The 16,000-nt window shown below is 45.6% G+C and overlaps 3 pseudogenes; all 3 read right to left on the minus strand.

The window, feature by feature from the left end:
* Positions 1-884: 884 nt before the first annotated feature.
* Positions 885-3,236, minus strand: LOC128980597 (NADH-ubiquinone oxidoreductase chain 2-like; annotated as a pseudogene).
* Positions 3,237-8,266: 5,030 nt separating this feature from the next.
* Positions 8,267-10,718, minus strand: LOC128980596 (cytochrome b-like; annotated as a pseudogene).
* Positions 10,719-11,490: 772 nt separating this feature from the next.
* Positions 11,491-15,994, minus strand: LOC128980598 (cytochrome c oxidase subunit 3-like; annotated as a pseudogene).
* Positions 15,995-16,000: the final 6 nt, after the last annotated feature.

Here is a 16,000-nt window from a genome sequence, read left to right on the forward strand (position 1 = left end):
GTACGGCAGTGATGAGAACGGACCATACAAATAGTGGGGTTTGGTATTGGGAGATGGCTGGTGGTTTTATGTTGATAGCTGTTGTAATAAAGTTGATTGCCCCTAGGATGGATGAGATACCTGCTAGATGGAGAGAGAAGATGGCTAGGTCTACTGAGGGACCTGCATGGGCTAGATTGCCGGCGAGGGGGGGATAGACGGTTCATCCAGTTCCGGCGCCTGCTTCGACGGTGGAGGAGGCTAGGAGGAGGAGGAATGATGGAGGGAGGAGCCAGAAGCTTATATTATTTATACGTGGGAATGCTATGTCGGGGGCACCGATTATGAGGGGGACTAGTCAGTTTCCAAATCCCCCAATTATGATTGGTATAACTATAAAGAAGATTATTACGAATGCATGAGCAGTAACGATGACGTTGTAGATTTGGTCGTCTCCGAGTAGGGTGCCAGGTTGGCTTAGCTCTGCGCGGATAAGTAGGCTCAGGGCTGTACCAATTATGCCAGCTCAAGCACCAAAGATGAGGTATAGGGTGCCAATGTCTTTGTGGTTGGTGGAGAATAATCATCGGTAAATGAAGGTCACGGGTAAGATGGCTGAGTGTCTAGGCGTTAGGCTGTAGTCCTTTTTACAGAGGTTTAATTCCTCTTCTTACCAACTCCGTGGTGAAGTTCATATTGAGTTGCAAGCTCATTGATGTGCACTGAAGGTGCACCGGGGTTTGGGTTGGACAGAAGCTCATTGGGTTTAGGCGTCTAGCTGTTAACTAGAATTTTGTGGGATCGAAGCCCGCCTGTCTAGGGGTATTGAGTTTAAGGCCCTAGCTTAATTAAAGTGGCTGAGTTGCATTCAGAGGATGCAGGGTAGTGTCCTGCGGGTCTTAGCAGAAACTAAGAGGGTTTAGCTCTTATTTAAGGCTTTGAAGGCCTTCGGTTTTTGGTTATCCTAAGTTTCTAAATGGAGATTAAAATTGTGGGGGAAAGTGGGAGGAGTAGAACTGATAGGGAGGATAAGGTTGGGATTAAGGTAATTGTTGGTTTGTAGACATATCAGTGCTTTGTGTGGTTTATAGGGTTGGGTGGGAGTGTAATAGTCGAGTAATAGGTGAGGCGAAGGTAGAAGAATAGGCTCAGTAGTGACAGGAGGGCGATGGTTAGGGCTGCTGCAGTTATTTCTTGTTTTGTGAGCTCTTGGATAATAAGTCATTTGGGGAGGAATCCAGTAAGAGGTGGGAGGCCAGCTAGAGATAGGAGGGTAAGTATAAGGGTTGAGTTGAGTAGTGGGGTTTTTGTTCAGGAATTTATTAATGTTGGTAGGTTTATAATGTTAGATGTGTTAAGGGAGAGGAAGATGGTGGTGGTTAAAAGGACATATAAGAGGAAGGTTAAAAGGGTTAGTTTGGGGGTGTAAATAAGGATAATAGTTATTCATCCTAAGTGGGAGATAGAGGAAAAAGCCAAAATTTTTCGTACTTGCGTTTGGTTAAGACCCATTCAACCACCAAGGGCGGTTGAGGTGATGGCCATTAAGGTTAGGAGGTGGGGGTTAAGAGAGTTGGATGTGAGAAGGAGGATGGTGATTGGGGGAAGTTTCATAATTGTTGATAACAGGAGGGCTGTTATTAGTGGTGACCCTTGGAGAACTTCTGGAAATCAGAAGTGGAATGGAGCTAGTCCGAGTTTTATGGCGATTGCTGCTGTTAATAATAAGCAGGATGTTGTGTTGGTTAGTTGAGAAATATCTCACTGTCCTGTGGTTCAGGCGTTGATTGTGCTTGAGAATAGGACGATGGCGGAGGCAGCTGCTTGGGTTAGGAAATATTTAATTGCAGCTTCAATGGCTCGTGGGTGGTGGGATTTTGAGATTATTGGGATGATGGCAAGTGTATTGATTTCTAAACCAGCCCAAATTATCACCCAGTGGTTGCTTGAGGTTGTGATGGTGGTTCCCAAGATTAGGCTTAGTAGTGTAATTAGCTTTGCGTTGGGGTTCATTAGTAGAGGAGGGGATTGAACCATCATTTTCGGGGTATGGGCCCGATAGCTTTGTTAGCTGACCCTACTAGAAAATAATATAAGGGGAGTATGAAGGGCTTTGATCTCTTCTGTGTAGGTTCGACTCCTACTTTTCTAATGGAAAGGAAAAAATAGGAAATGAGAGGGTTGGTGTACCTCCATATTCACTTTATCATAGTGATCCTTTGGGTTCGGGCACATTTCCTTGGGTTGAGGGTGTCCCTAGGCGGGGGGGAGGCCTGCATAAGAAATGGGTATGCTTGTGTGTCATAGGCAGAGAGCTAGTGTTAGTGGTAGGAAGTTTTTTCATAAGAGGTGCATGAGTTGATCATAACGAAATCGTGGATATGAGGCGCGAATTCACAGGAATCCGGAGGAGAGGAGGAGGGTTTTAGAGGCCAGGATGATGGGAAATAATTCTGGTGAGGGGTTGAGTGTGCTTGGATTGAGGAATAAGATGGTGGTTAGGGTGTTTATTAATATAATGTTGGCGTACTCGGCTAGGAAGAAAAGGGCGAATGGTCCTGCAGCATATTCTACATTAAAGCCGGATACTAGTTCCGATTCCCCCTCTGTGAGGTCAAATGGAGCGCGGTTTGTTTCGGCAAGGGTTGAGATATATCATATTATGGCTAGGGGTCAAGAAGAGAAGATAAGGTAGAGGGGTTCTTGGGTGGTGGCAAGTGTACCTAAAGTGTAGTTTCCGCTTAGTATGATTATAGCTAAGAGGATGATGGCTAATGTTACTTCGTAGGAGATGGTTTGTGCTACTGCTCGGAGGGCTCCGATTAAGGCATATTTAGAATTTGAAGCTCACCCTGATCATAAGATGGAGTATACGGCAAGGCTTGATATGGCAAGGAGAAATAGTAGGCCTAGGTTGAGGTCAGTAAGTGAAAATGGGAGGGGAAGGGGGATTCAAATAGTTAGAGCTAGAAGGAGGGCTAGGGTTGGAGTTAAGAGGAAAAGTAGGGGGGATGAGGTTGATGGGCGAATGGGTTCTTTAATAAATAGTTTTACCCCGTCTGCTAAGGGTTGTAGGAGTCCGCATGGTCCGACGATGTTGGGACCCTTGCGGGCTTGCATATAACTTAAGACTTTTCGTTCCACTAGTGTTAGGAATGCCACTGCAATTAAAATGGGAATGGCGTAGGAAAGGGCTATTGGTAGGTTGGCTAGGGTGAGGGGGGTAGTCACAGGTGGGGAAAGAAAAGCTAGGGAGAGGATTTGAACCTCTGAGTAAAGGGTTTAAGCCTTTTGCATTTGCCGGGCTCTGCCACGCTAGCTGTCCTTTTTTAGGATGGGTGGTGTGGAGCCCTTTAAGGTAATTTAGTTGTATTCCTTACTTAAGGGGAAGGCGTACTTGTGGTATGGGCCTTGTTTTCCCGGTCCTTTCGTACTGGGGAGAACCTATCATAGATAGAAACCGACCTGGATTGCTCCGGTCTGAACTCAGATCACGTAGGACTATTAATCGTTGAACAAACGAACCCTTAATAGCGGTTGCACCATTAGGATGTCCTGATCCAACATCGAGGTCGTAAACCCCCTTGTCGATATGGGCTCTTGGAGGGGATTGCGCTGTTATCCCTGGGGTAGCTTGGTTCATTAATCAGTTGTACTGGGTCTTAGAACTATTAGTACGTTGAGGGGTTGCTCTTGGTTAAGAGGTGAGGTCTTATTTCTGGAGGATTTGCTTTTCTCCAGGGCCGCCCCAGCCGAAAAATGCAGACCAATGTGGAGAAAAGGTAAGGCCTAGTGGGTTTGGAGGTTGGGTGTGTATGGTCGTCGATTTTGAAGTTCCACAGGGTCTTCTCGTCTTATGTTCTTATCCCCGCTTTTGCACGGGAAGATCAATTTCACCGATCATCTGTGGGAGACAGTTGGGACCTCGTTTAGCCATTCATACAAGTCTCGATTTATGGGACAATTGATTGCGCTACCTTTGCACGGTTAGGATACCGCGGCCGTTAAACAAGGTGTCACTGGGCAGGCATCACCTTCAATACTTGGTGGGCTAAAGGCTATGTTTTTGGTAAACAGTCGGGCCCCAGGGGTTTGCCGAGTTCCTTCCACAGATTTAAATCTTTCACAATTAAGCGCCCCTGTGTCGGGTTAACAGAGGTTAGAGATATGGTGTCTTGTTAGGTTGGGGTATCTGTTATTCTGGTTAATAATGTGATTATGTAAGTTTGCGCTTGCGGAGGGGGTACCCAGGTTACTCATTTCAGCATTAATTCTTCTATTTTTATAGATTGGCCTGTTAGAGGGGGGGAGGGATTCACATTACCTGGAGATTTTTAAGGCTCGAGCTTTGACGCACTCTTTATTGGTGGCTGCTTAAAGGCCAACAGTCCGGGGCGTCAGCGATGATTATCCGCTTGGTGAGATTGTATTCTTTTTTAAAGGGGCTGTACCCCCTTTAAATTACTCCCGAGTAGGCTACGTGATCGTTTTAGTCGGTTGGTTCGATGTGGGGAAAGTCGGGGGGGGACTAAGATCCGTTTCACAGGCAACCAGCTATCACCCAGCTCGGTTGGCTTTTCACCTCTACTAACAAGTCGTCCCACTCTTTTGCGACAGAGACGGGTTTGCTCAGTGTGTAGCTGCTTGTAAGTAGCTCGCTTGGGTTTCGGGGGGGCAAGCTTAAGTTCATTTTGCTTGGTTGTTCTTGCTGGATCATGATGCAAAAGGTACAAGGATTCATCTTTGCTATTCTATACTTGGGGTTTCATTGTTATTTCACCTTTCCCTTACGGTACATTTTCTATTGCGCCGGGGGGGGGTCCCCTTTCTATCGCCTATACTAAGGGTGTAGAATGGTTTGATTTAGGGGAAAAAAGTTTGTTTTTTATGGGGCAGTTGGGCTAGGGTGGGGTTTCAAGATGACCTAAATCATAGGTAGGTATCTTTCAGGTGTAAGCTGAGTGCTTTTGGTTTAGCTACATCTTGATGTGCTAAGTGCACCTTCCGGTACACTTACCTTGTTACGACTTACCTCATCTTCAGCTGATTGGGGTATTAGTTTATAGGCAATGTTGCTTATGAAGAGGGTGACGGGCGGTATGTACGTGCTCCAGGGCCGACTTGAAACAGGCATTATAGTCATGTTTTACTGCTAAATCCTCCTTCTGGGGGTGGATTTCAAACCCCCTTTCGTTAATGATCTGAGGCAGAAAATGTAGCCCATTTCTTCCCCCCCATAAGCTATACCTTGACCTGTCTTTCTAGCGGGTGGGGTTATTGTGCTCACTATCGTACTTTCAGGGAAGGTGAGCTGGCGACGGCGGTATATAGGCTGCTTGGACAAGGGGGGGTCGGGTGTAGCGTGGGTTATCGATTACAGAACAGGCTCCTCTAGGTGGGTTTGGGGCACCGCCAAGTCCTTAGGGTTTTAAGCGTTTGTGCTCGTAGTCCCCAGGCGGATGTTTTGGTGGAAATAAACATCTGGATTTAAGGCCAGGCATAGTGGGGTATCTAATCCCAGTTTGTCCCCTGGCTTTCGTGGCATACAGTTAGTCGCTGGCAGCTGGGGCTGTATTAATATTGGGCCTGGGTGTGTCTTGGGCTTATGACAGCTCAGATGCATTTTGGCCTCAGCGGGGGCGATAGGTAATAGACCACTCTTTACGCCGCACACGGTTAATTTGGGCCTATTGTGTGACCGCGGTGGCTGGCACAAGATTTACCAGCCCTATACTACTATGGCTAAGTCAAGCTTACGCTCATTGCTTAATGTTAATTACTGCTGAATACCCGTGGGGGTGTGGCTAAGCAAGGCGTCTGGGGCTACTATAAGTGTGCCTGATACCTGCACCTCTAGTCTTGGTAAGAGGCCAAGGGCATTTACACTGGCGCGCGGATACTTGCATGTATAAGTCTAGTAGAAACTAACGGTAAGGTTAGGACTAAGTCTTTTGTCCCCGGGAGCGTTGGCAGCCGTCTTGACATCTTCAGTGTCATGCTTTGGAATATGTAAGCTACGGGGACATTTGTGTTTGTTTATGTTTGTGTTTGTTTATGTTTGTGTTTGTTTATGTTTGTGTTTGTTTATGTTTGTGTTTGTTTATGTTTGTGTTTGTTTATGTTTGTGTTTGTTTATGTTTGTGTTTGTTTATGTTTGTGTTTGTTTATGTTTGTGTTTGTTTATGTTTGTGTTTGTTTATGTTTGTGTTTGTTTATGTTTGTGTTTGTTTATGTTTGTGTTTGTTTATGTTTGTGTTTGTTTATGTTTGTGTTTGTTTATGTTTGTGTTTGTTTATGTTTGTGTTTGTTTATGTTTGTGTTTGTTTATGTTTGTGTTTGTTTATGTTTGTGTTTGTGTTATTTGTCTGTTGGTGGGTGTTTAGAATTTCTATAGTTGAGTAACAACGGTGGCTTTTCGAGTCACAGGTCTCGGGTGAAACTGAGTAGAAATATGAATATGGTTTACTTCATGTTGTTTTTAGGGGTGTGCTTTGTTTTAGGGGGGTTGGCGGTGGCGTCTAATCCATCTCCATATTATGGTGTGGTTGGTCTGGTGGTTGCATCAGTCACTGGGTGTGGGTGGTTGTTGAATTTGGGGGTTTCTTTTGTAGCGTTAGTATTGTTTATGGTATATTTGGGGGGGATGTTAGTGGTTTTTGTCTATTCTGTGTCTTTAGCAGCGGATCCATTTCCAGAGGCTTGGGGAGATTGACAGGTGTTGGGATATGGGGCAGGCTTGGTTGGAGCGTTAGTGGTTGGGTTGGCTGTTGGTGGTGTGGTAGAGTGTTGGGAGTTTGGGGTTGAAACTGTGAATGGGGGTGGGGTGTTTTTTGTGCGGTTGGATTTTGATGGTGTGGCTATGTTTTATTCTTGGGGCGTTGGAATGTTTTTGGTGGCTGGGTGGGGGTTATTGTTAACTCTTTTTGTGGTGTTGGAGTTGGTACGAGGGTTGTCCCATGGGGCTATTCGGGCGGTTTAGGGGTATAACAGAGAATAGTTTAGCTTAGAATACCAGCTTTGGGAGTTGGAGGTAAAGGTTTGAGTCCTTTTTCTCTGATATGGGTTGGGGGTTTGTGTTGGGGGTGGGTTAGGGCAAATTTTTCTAATGGATGATGCGATGAAATCACGATTATGGAACGTAAATAACGATGTGACATAGGTAGGGGGGTTTGGGGTTAAATGAATGGATAAATAACGATCGATGAACGAACGAATGAACGAATGAATATGAAATTTTTATTAGGGTAACTTCAGCGGTGAACGAACGATAAAACGAACGAATGAAAAAATAAAAAAAATGATGATGAATCGAAAAAATTTTTTTAGGCAAAACGCCTAGTGTTGTTTTGTAATATTAGGGGAAATTAGAGAAAATGAAGAAATTGGAAAAAAATGGAAAATTATGTCTTCCAGGCATTCATTAAATAGCAACATAAAAACACAGGGATAAAAGATATCATAACCAAGTGTAAAACAAAGTGCATCAGTGTTAAAATGATTCCCCTAACACGCAAACCGTCTCAGCTTCAGTGACTCTTGAGAGCCAAAAAACAGGACGCTATGGAGTGTATGCTCACGTTAAGAGATTGTATTCTCCCGCCGCACTCTGAAGGGCATGGTGAAGACGCCCAGAGAAAAAAAGGAACCAAAAGTGAGAAAAAAGAAGTGACGCGATTAAGAGGGTGAAAGTTGATAAATAGCCAACCAGATGTATCTGTGACGTGCAATAAAAGGTGAGAAGCCAGTTGATGGTCCTGACCGAGGAACCAGAGGCGCAAAAGAGCAAGTTGTGCTAGGGGTGTAGGGGGAAAGTATGGGCCTGAAGCTAGTCACGGTAGGGCATTATATGCGGTGCGTTGCTGATTTCACGTGAGGTGATCGATTAATAGATAACCTGGTACGACAGCTACCGGCACTACGAGAAGTTATTGCAGTTTATGGCCTGTTACCATGGAGTTCTTGTGACCAAGCACTTCCGTGTGGGGGAGATTTCCTATGTATAAGCAGATAAATTGAAGGGTTTAGCACGAGTTCGGCGGTGTATAGTCCACATGTCATGAACTAGGAAGTTCTTCAGAAAGTAGGATGGGGAAAGTAAATTGAATGGTGTGTAAATATTGTGATATGTGATATTATTGCATTACAGTTTATGTCCTAGATTGAATATCCGTGCACTGTGAATGATAATGAATGCACAGAAGTACATGGCTTAGTCGCGAACGCATAAAATAGTTTATGCGGGGGGGTAAGGGGGGGTCGAGGAGGGTGTGTATTAGATAACTCTAAGAAGAATTGCGAGTCTTCAGTTTTTGGTTTACAAGACCAATGTTTTTTATAAACTATTAGAGTGTTTTAGTAATTTAATATCTTGTTTTCTAAGGCGCTAATGAGGGGGTAGAGGATTAGAATGATGGTGAAGTAGGAGATGGAGGCCAATTGGCCAATAATGATGAAGGGGTGTTCAACTGGTTGGCTGCCAATTCAGGTAAGAATGAGGAGGTTGGCGGTTAAGGTTCAGAATAAGAGTTGAGAGAGGGGTCGGAAGGCTATAGTGCGTTGTTTGGATGTATGGAGGAGGGGGATTAGGAAGAGGATCAGGATAGAGGCGGCTAGTGCTAGAACACCTCCTAGCTTGTTAGGAATGGAGCGTAGAATGGCGTATGCAAATAGGAAGTACCATTCTGGTTTAATGTGGGGTGGTGTGACTAGGGGATTGGCTGGTGTGAAGTTTTCTGGGTCGCCTAGGAGGTTTGGGGTGAATAGGGCGAGAGTTGTTAAGGGGAGAAGTAGAAATATAAAGCCTAAGGTGTCTTTTGTAGAGAAGTAAGGATGGAATGGAATTTTATCGCAGTTAGATACGAGGCCCAGAGGGTTGTTTGAACCGGACTCATGTAGGAGTGTAAGGTGGATTGTAGCGAGGCCTGCGATCATGAAGGGAAGGAGGAAGTGAAGGGCGAAGAATCGGGTGAGGGTGGGGTTGTCTACAGAGAATCCACCTCAAGCTCATTCAACGATGGTTTGGCCGATATATGGGAGGGCTGAGAATAGATTTGTGATTACGGTTGCTCCTCAGAATGATATTTGTCCTCATGGGAGAACGTAACCTACGAAGGCGGTAGCTATGAGGGTGAAGAGGAGGATAATACCTGTGTTTCAGGTTTCTTTAAATAAGTATGATCCGTAGTAGAGGCCTCGTCCGATGTGGAGGTAGATGCAGATGAAGAAGAGTGAAGCGCCATTGGCATGGAGGTTGCGGATTAGTCAACCATATTGGACGTTTCGACATGTGTGGGCGACGGATGAGAAGGCTAGGGTTGTGTCTGCAGTATAGTGGGTGGCTAGTAACAGGCCAGTGGCGATTTGTGTAATTAAGCAGATGCCGAGAAGGGATCCAAAGTTTCATCACGATGAGATGTTGGGTGGGGTGGGTAGATCAATTAGGGAGTTGTTGATTATTTTTAAAAGTGGGTGAGATTTGCGTAGGTTTGGGGCCATTAAGGAGTGTCTGTGGGTTATTAGGATGGTGAGGATAGAGAGGATGAATGTTCCCAGGTAGGTTTTAATAAGGCCGTTGTGTATGGGGGTTGAGGTTTTAATTATTAAGCGTTGAAAGTTTGCAAGGCCTTCAGGGCCGATTTTATTATATCATGACAGGTCAACAAGGTGGGTGGCGATTTTTTGGCCGGTGTTTAAGAGGTTTGTGGAGTTGGTACGGTGGGTGAGGGGGTTAAAGTAGCCTAGTGAGGAGGAGAAGTTGAAGTGGGGATTTTGTTTAGGTTGGGTGAGGGTGTGGGTTATGTTTGAGAGCTCTAGGGCTAAGATGATGCCAAGAGTGGTGGCTAGAATGGCTGCGAGTTTAGTTAAGGTAGGTATGGTTATAGGGGGGGTTTTGATGGGGGGGGTGAGGGATGTGATGAGGAGGCCGGCTAGGATGCTACCTAGGGCGAGGCGGATGATGGGGTTAATAATTGTTGGGTTGTTTTCGTTTATTGGGGTGATGGGAGATATACGGTTGAATCCTGTCTGAACTATGAGGGTTAGGCGGAGGGTGTAGGTTGCGGTAAATGATGTGGCTAGAAGGGTGAGTAGGAGGGCTCAGGTATTTAAATGTGATGTATTTAGGTTTTCGATGATTAGGTCTTTTGAATAAAATCCTGCTAGGAATGGGGTTCCTATTAGTGCGAGGTTACCGATGGTTAAGCAGGAGGTGGTGATTGGGAGTGTTTTTTGTAAGCCGCCTATTTTTCGGATGTCTTGTTCACCGTTAAGGTTGTGGATGATGGATCCGGAGCATAGGAAGAGCATGGCTTTGAAGAAAGCGTGAGTTGAGATATGGAGGAAGGCTAGTTGGGGGAGGTTGAGTCCAATTGTAATTATTATTAGGCCTAATTGGCTGGATGTAGAGAAGGCAATAATTTTTTTGATGTCGTTTTGTGTTAGGGCACATGTGGCGGCGAATAGAGTGGACAGAGCTCCTAGGCAGAGGCATAGGGTAAGTGCAGTTTGGTTGTTGGTGAGTAGTGGGTGAGTGCGGATAAGTAAGAAGATACCAGCTACTACTATAGTGCTGGAGTGAAGGAGGGCGGAGACTGGGGTTGGACCCTCCATGGCAGCGGGGAGTCATGGGTGAAGTCCGAATTGGGCGGATTTTCCTGTGGCGGCTAGGATGAGGCCTAGGAGGGGGAGTGTTGGAGTTTGGGGGTGGAGTGTTTGTTGAATTTCTCAGGTATTTGTGGTTGAGGCCAGTCATGCTATGCTTAGGATTAAGCCGATGTCTCCGATTCGGTTGTAGAGGACGGCTTGGAGGGCGGCTGTGTTGGCTTCTGCTCGTGCTTGTCATCAGCCGATTAAAAGAAAGGATATGATTCCTACGCCTTCCCACCCAATGAATAGGAGAAATATGTTGTTGGCAGTAATTAGAAGGAGTATGGCAGTTAGAAAGGTTAATAGGTAGGAGAAGAATTTTGTAATATGGGGTTCTGATGCTATGTATCATATGGCAAATTGGAGGATAGATCATGTTACAAATAGTGCAATGGGGAGGAAGGTTGCGGAGTATTGATCAATCTTGAAGCTAAGGGGGATTTTAAAGTTTGTGATGAATTTTCACTCTCAGTTTGAGATAATGCTTTCTATGTCTGAGTATGCGAAGAGTGTTAGGGGCACCAGGCTTATTATGAAAGCGATTTTGACATGATGTGTAGCGGAGGTGGGGGTATTCTGAAGATTTTTTGATAGTAGGGGGAGTACGATGGGTATGGAGATGATTGTTAGGGTGAGAAATAGAGAGGTATTGAGGAGGAGTGTAATTTCCACTACTTTTACTTGGATTTGCACCAAGATGGGTGGTTCCTAAGACCAGTGGATTACTATTATCCTTTAAAAGTAAGGGGACTGGGGGTTTAAGCCCAGGTGCAAGAGTTAGCAGTTCTTGTTGGTTGAACCTCCCCTCGGCAGGTAAGAAGAGTTTAACTTCTATTTTTAGAGTCACAGTCTAATGTTTGGGTTAAAACTATACTTGCCTTAAATAGTTTATGCGATGAGTTCTGGTTTTAGGATGAGAAGGAGTATTGGAAGGATGTGGAGGGTTATGAGGGTGTGTTCTCGTGTGGTGGAGCTATGGATGGATGTGATATGGGATGGAAGTGGGCCTCGTTGGGTCATGAGGAGTATAAATAGGGTGTAGGAGGCGGTTAGGAGAGTGGCAGTGCCGGTTAAAATAATGGTAGGTGGGGATCAGTTGAATAGGGAGATTATAATAGTTAGCTCTGCTATGAGGTTTGTGGAAGGTGGGAGGGCTATGTTAGTTAGGTTGGCTAGTAATCATCATGTGGCTATGAGGGGTAGTAGAGGTTGTAAGCCTCGGGTTAGAATGAGGATTCGGCTATGTGTTCGCTCATAGTTTGTGTTGGCTAGGCAAAATAGCATAGAGGATGTTAACCCGTGAGAGATTATTAGGATTATTGCTCCGGAGAAGGATCAATGGGTTTGGATTATGCTGGCGCTGATGACTAGGCTTATGTGACTTACTGAGGAGTAGGCGATGAGAGATTTTAGATCGGTTTGGCGGAGGCAGATGGAGCTGGTTATTAGTGCTCCTCATAGGGCGAGGGCGAGGAAGGGGTATAGGAGAGGGTCAGAAGTATGGTTTATTAAGAGGGTAACACGTATGATGCCATATCCTCCTAGCTTAAGTAGGAGGGCTGCTAGGAGTATGGAGCCGGCAATTGGGGCCTCTACGTGGGCTTTGGGAAGTCAAAGGTGAACCCCATATAGGGGGGCCTTTACCATAAATGCAAGTAATAGGGCTAAGCTGGTTAGGGGTGTGGTTCAGGAGTTGAGTGTGGGGGTGGAGTGGGTGAGTTTTAGCAGGGGTAGGGATAAGGTGCCGATTTGTGTATGTAGGTGAAGGATGGTTACTAGTAGGGGGAGGGAGCTAATTAGGGTATATAGGAGCAGGTAAATGCCAGCGCTTAGACGCTCTGGTTGATTACCTCATCGGGTAATAAGGATTAGGGTTGGGATTAAGGTTGCTTCAAAGGAGATATAGAATAATATAAGCTCTGAGGCTGAGAAGGCTAGGATAATGAACGGTTGGACAGTGATAAGGGTGATGATAAAAATTCGTTTTCGTGCCAGGGGCTCATGTTGAAGGTGATTTTGGCTGGCTAGGATTATGAGGGGAAGTAGTCAGCAGGATAAGGTTAGGAGGGGGGAGGAGGTTTGGTCGATGCCTGTTCATATGGTGAGATTTTTGTGGGGAAGGTATGAAGGGGTTAGTCATTGAAGACTGATTAGGGCGATTAGGAAGCTGTGCATGGTGGTGTTTGTCCATAAGAATTTTGGGTGAGATAGGAGGGCTGTGGGGAGGAGTATGGTTGTGGGGAGGATGACTTTTAGCATTGTAGGAGATTGAGGTTGCGGAGATGATCGGAGCCGTGGGTTCGTGCTGAGGCTACGAGTGCGGCTAGGCCTGTGCCTGCTTCGCAGGCTGAGAATGATAACATGAGGAGTGGAATTAGGGCGGCTGATGTTATGTGGTTTTCTGCGGATCAAGCAGAGAGGGCGATGAATATGGATAGTATTATGCCCTCTAAGCATAATAGGGCAGAGATTAGGTGTATTCGGTGGAAAGCTAGTCCTAGGTAGTTTAAGGAGAAGACTGAGTAGAAGCTCAGGTGTATGAGGGACATGAAGAAAGTCATAGGGAGGGTCTATGATTTGTTGAGTCGAAATCAACTGTCTTGTTTAGACTAACTTTCTGGTTACTCTGCCCATTCTAGGCCGCCTTGTGCTCATTCGTAGATAAGCCCAATGGTGAGTAGTAGGATGATAGTGGATGTTCAGATTAGAGTGGTTAGGGGTGATTGGAGTTGGGTGGCTCATGGTAGGGGGAGGAGTAGGGCGATTTCTAGGTCAAACAATAGGAATAAGATTGCTACTGAGGAAGAATCGAATGGAGAATGGGAGTCGTGCAGATCCAAGTGGGTCAAAGCCACACTCATAGGGGGAGAGTTTTTCTGAGTCTGGGCTGGCTTGAGCCAGTCAAAAGTTTAAAGTGATTAGAGCGATGCTTAGGGTTACAGAGAGGGAAAGTATAAGTATGATTATGTTGATTGCTCTTCTCTGGGTTATAAGCCAGATTTTAAAGATTGGAAGTCAATTGTAATTAATATACTAGAAGAGCACGATCCTCATCAATAGATGGCTATATAGAGGAATAATCAGATAACGTCAACGAAATGTCAGTATCAAGCTGCTGCTTCAAAGCCGAAGTGATGGTTGGATGTAAAGTGAAATTTGATGAGGCGAAGAAGGCAGACTAAGAGAAAGGAGGAGCCAATGATGACGTGGAGGCCGTGGAATCCTGTGGCTACGAAGAAGGTGGAGCCATAAATACCATCGGCAATGGAGAAGGGTGCTTCGTAATATTCTATGGCTTGGAGGGCGGTAAAGTAGAACCCTAGAATGATGGTTGTGGTAAGTGCATGGGTTGCTTGTTTTCGGTTACCCTCTGTGATGGCATGGTGGGCTCAGGTGACAGTGATTCCTGAGGCCAGGAGGATAGCTGTGTTAAGTAGGGGGACTTCAAGGGGGTTTAGTGGTTTGATCCCAGTTGGTGGTCATTGTCCCCCCAGCTCTGGAGTGGGGGCTAGGCTGGAGTGGAAGAAGGCTCAGAAGAACCCCAAGAAGAAGAATACTTCGGATGTGATAAATAAGATTATACCATATCGTAGGCCTTTCTGTACTGTGGGGGTGTGATGGCCTTGGAATGTTCCTTCTCGTACCACATCTCGTCATCATTGGAGTATAACTAAAGTTGTAGTGAGGAGGCCTAGGACTAGTAAGTGGAGGGAGTTGTAGTGGAATCATATGGCTAGGCCTGAAGTTATTAATAGGGCGGCTATTGCACCGAAAAGGGGTCATGGGCTTGGGTCAACTATATGGTATGAGTGAGCTTGGTGGGCCATTAGATGTTTTCTTGTAAATATAAGCTTAGGAGAAGGACGAACACGTAGGCTTGGATTATAGCTACTGCTACCTCTAGGATAGTTAATAGGAGGAGGATGGTGGCGGTTAGAATTGAGACTGAGGGTACGATTGATAGGAGGGCGGTGGTGGCAGTTGAGATAAGTTGAATGAGTAGGTGGCCGGCTGTTAAGTTGGCTGTTAGGCGGACGCCTAGGGCTAAGGGGCGGATGAGTAGGCTGGTTGTTTCGATCAGGATTAGGGCTGGAATTAGAGGGGTGGGGGTGCCCTCGGGGAGAAGGTGGCCGAGAGAGGTTGAGGGTTGGTTTCGTAGGCCAATGAGGAGGGTTGCTAGTCAGAGGGGGAAGGCGAGGGCTATGTTCATTGATAGCTGAGTGGTGGGGGTGAATGTATAGGGTAGAAGGCCCAGCAGATTAATTGAAAGTAGGAAGATTATCAGGGATGAGAGGATTATGGCTCACTTGTGGCCGTTTTTATTTAGTGGGGTTATTAGTTGTTTAGTGATTAAGTTGATAAATCATAGTTGTAGAGTAGTTAGGCGGTTAGTCACTCATCGATTTCCCGGGGTGGGGAAAAGAAGGGTTGGAAATAATACGGCTAGAAGGACTAGGGGAATTCCTAGGAGGTATGGGCTTGAGAATTGGTCGAAAAAGCTTAGGTTCATGGTCAAGTTCAGGGTGAGGTTTTAGTGGTTGTTGGGGTTTTGTTGGATGGGGGGTTGGTGGGGGTGAATGATAGGAGTTTAGGTTGGATAAGCAGTGAGAAGGATAATCACGATAGGAACATAATGAAGAATCACGGATTAGGGTTGAGTTGGGGCATATCATTAAGGAGGGGTATCCCACTTTCTCTAGCTTAAAAGGCTAGTGCTGGTGCATAGCTTCTTAATGATTAGGATGATAGCGTAGATGATCAAGCTTCGAAAAAGTTGAGGGGTGTAGATTCGATTACGATGGGTATAAAGCTATGATTGGCGCCACAGATCTCTGAGCATTGGCCGTAGAAGATTCCTGGGCGGGCAGTAATGAATGATGTTTGGTTAAGTCGTCCCGGGATAGCGTCAGTTTTTACTCCTAGGGTGGGGATGGCTCAGGAGTGGAGGACATCATCGGCGGTGACAATGATGCGAATGAGGGATTCTATTGGGATGGTGACTCGATGGTCTACTTCTAAGAGGCGGAAGTGGCCTAGGGGGAGTTCTGCTGTTGGGATTATGTATGAATCGAATGAAAGGTCTTTGAAGTCTGTGTACTCATAGGTTCAGTATCATTGGTGGCCGATGGCTTTTAGGGTTAGATCTGGCTCATCGATTTCATCTATTATGTAGAGGATTTGTAATGAGGGGAGGGCAAGTAGAACAAGGACGATGGCAGGGAGGATTGTTCAGATTAATTCGATTTCCTGTGCATCAACTATGTTTGATGAGAGTTTTTCTATAAGTATGAGAGCAAGGAGGTATAAGACCAAGCTACAAATTGCTAGTGCTACTATAAGGGCGTGGTCATGGAATTCAACAAGTTCTTCTATAATG

This window comes from Indicator indicator, unplaced genomic scaffold (assembly GCF_027791375.1).
Source record: "Indicator indicator isolate 239-I01 unplaced genomic scaffold, UM_Iind_1.1 iindUn_scaffold_366, whole genome shotgun sequence".
In the NCBI taxonomy this organism is placed as follows: Eukaryota; Metazoa; Chordata; class Aves; order Piciformes; family Indicatoridae; genus Indicator; species Indicator indicator.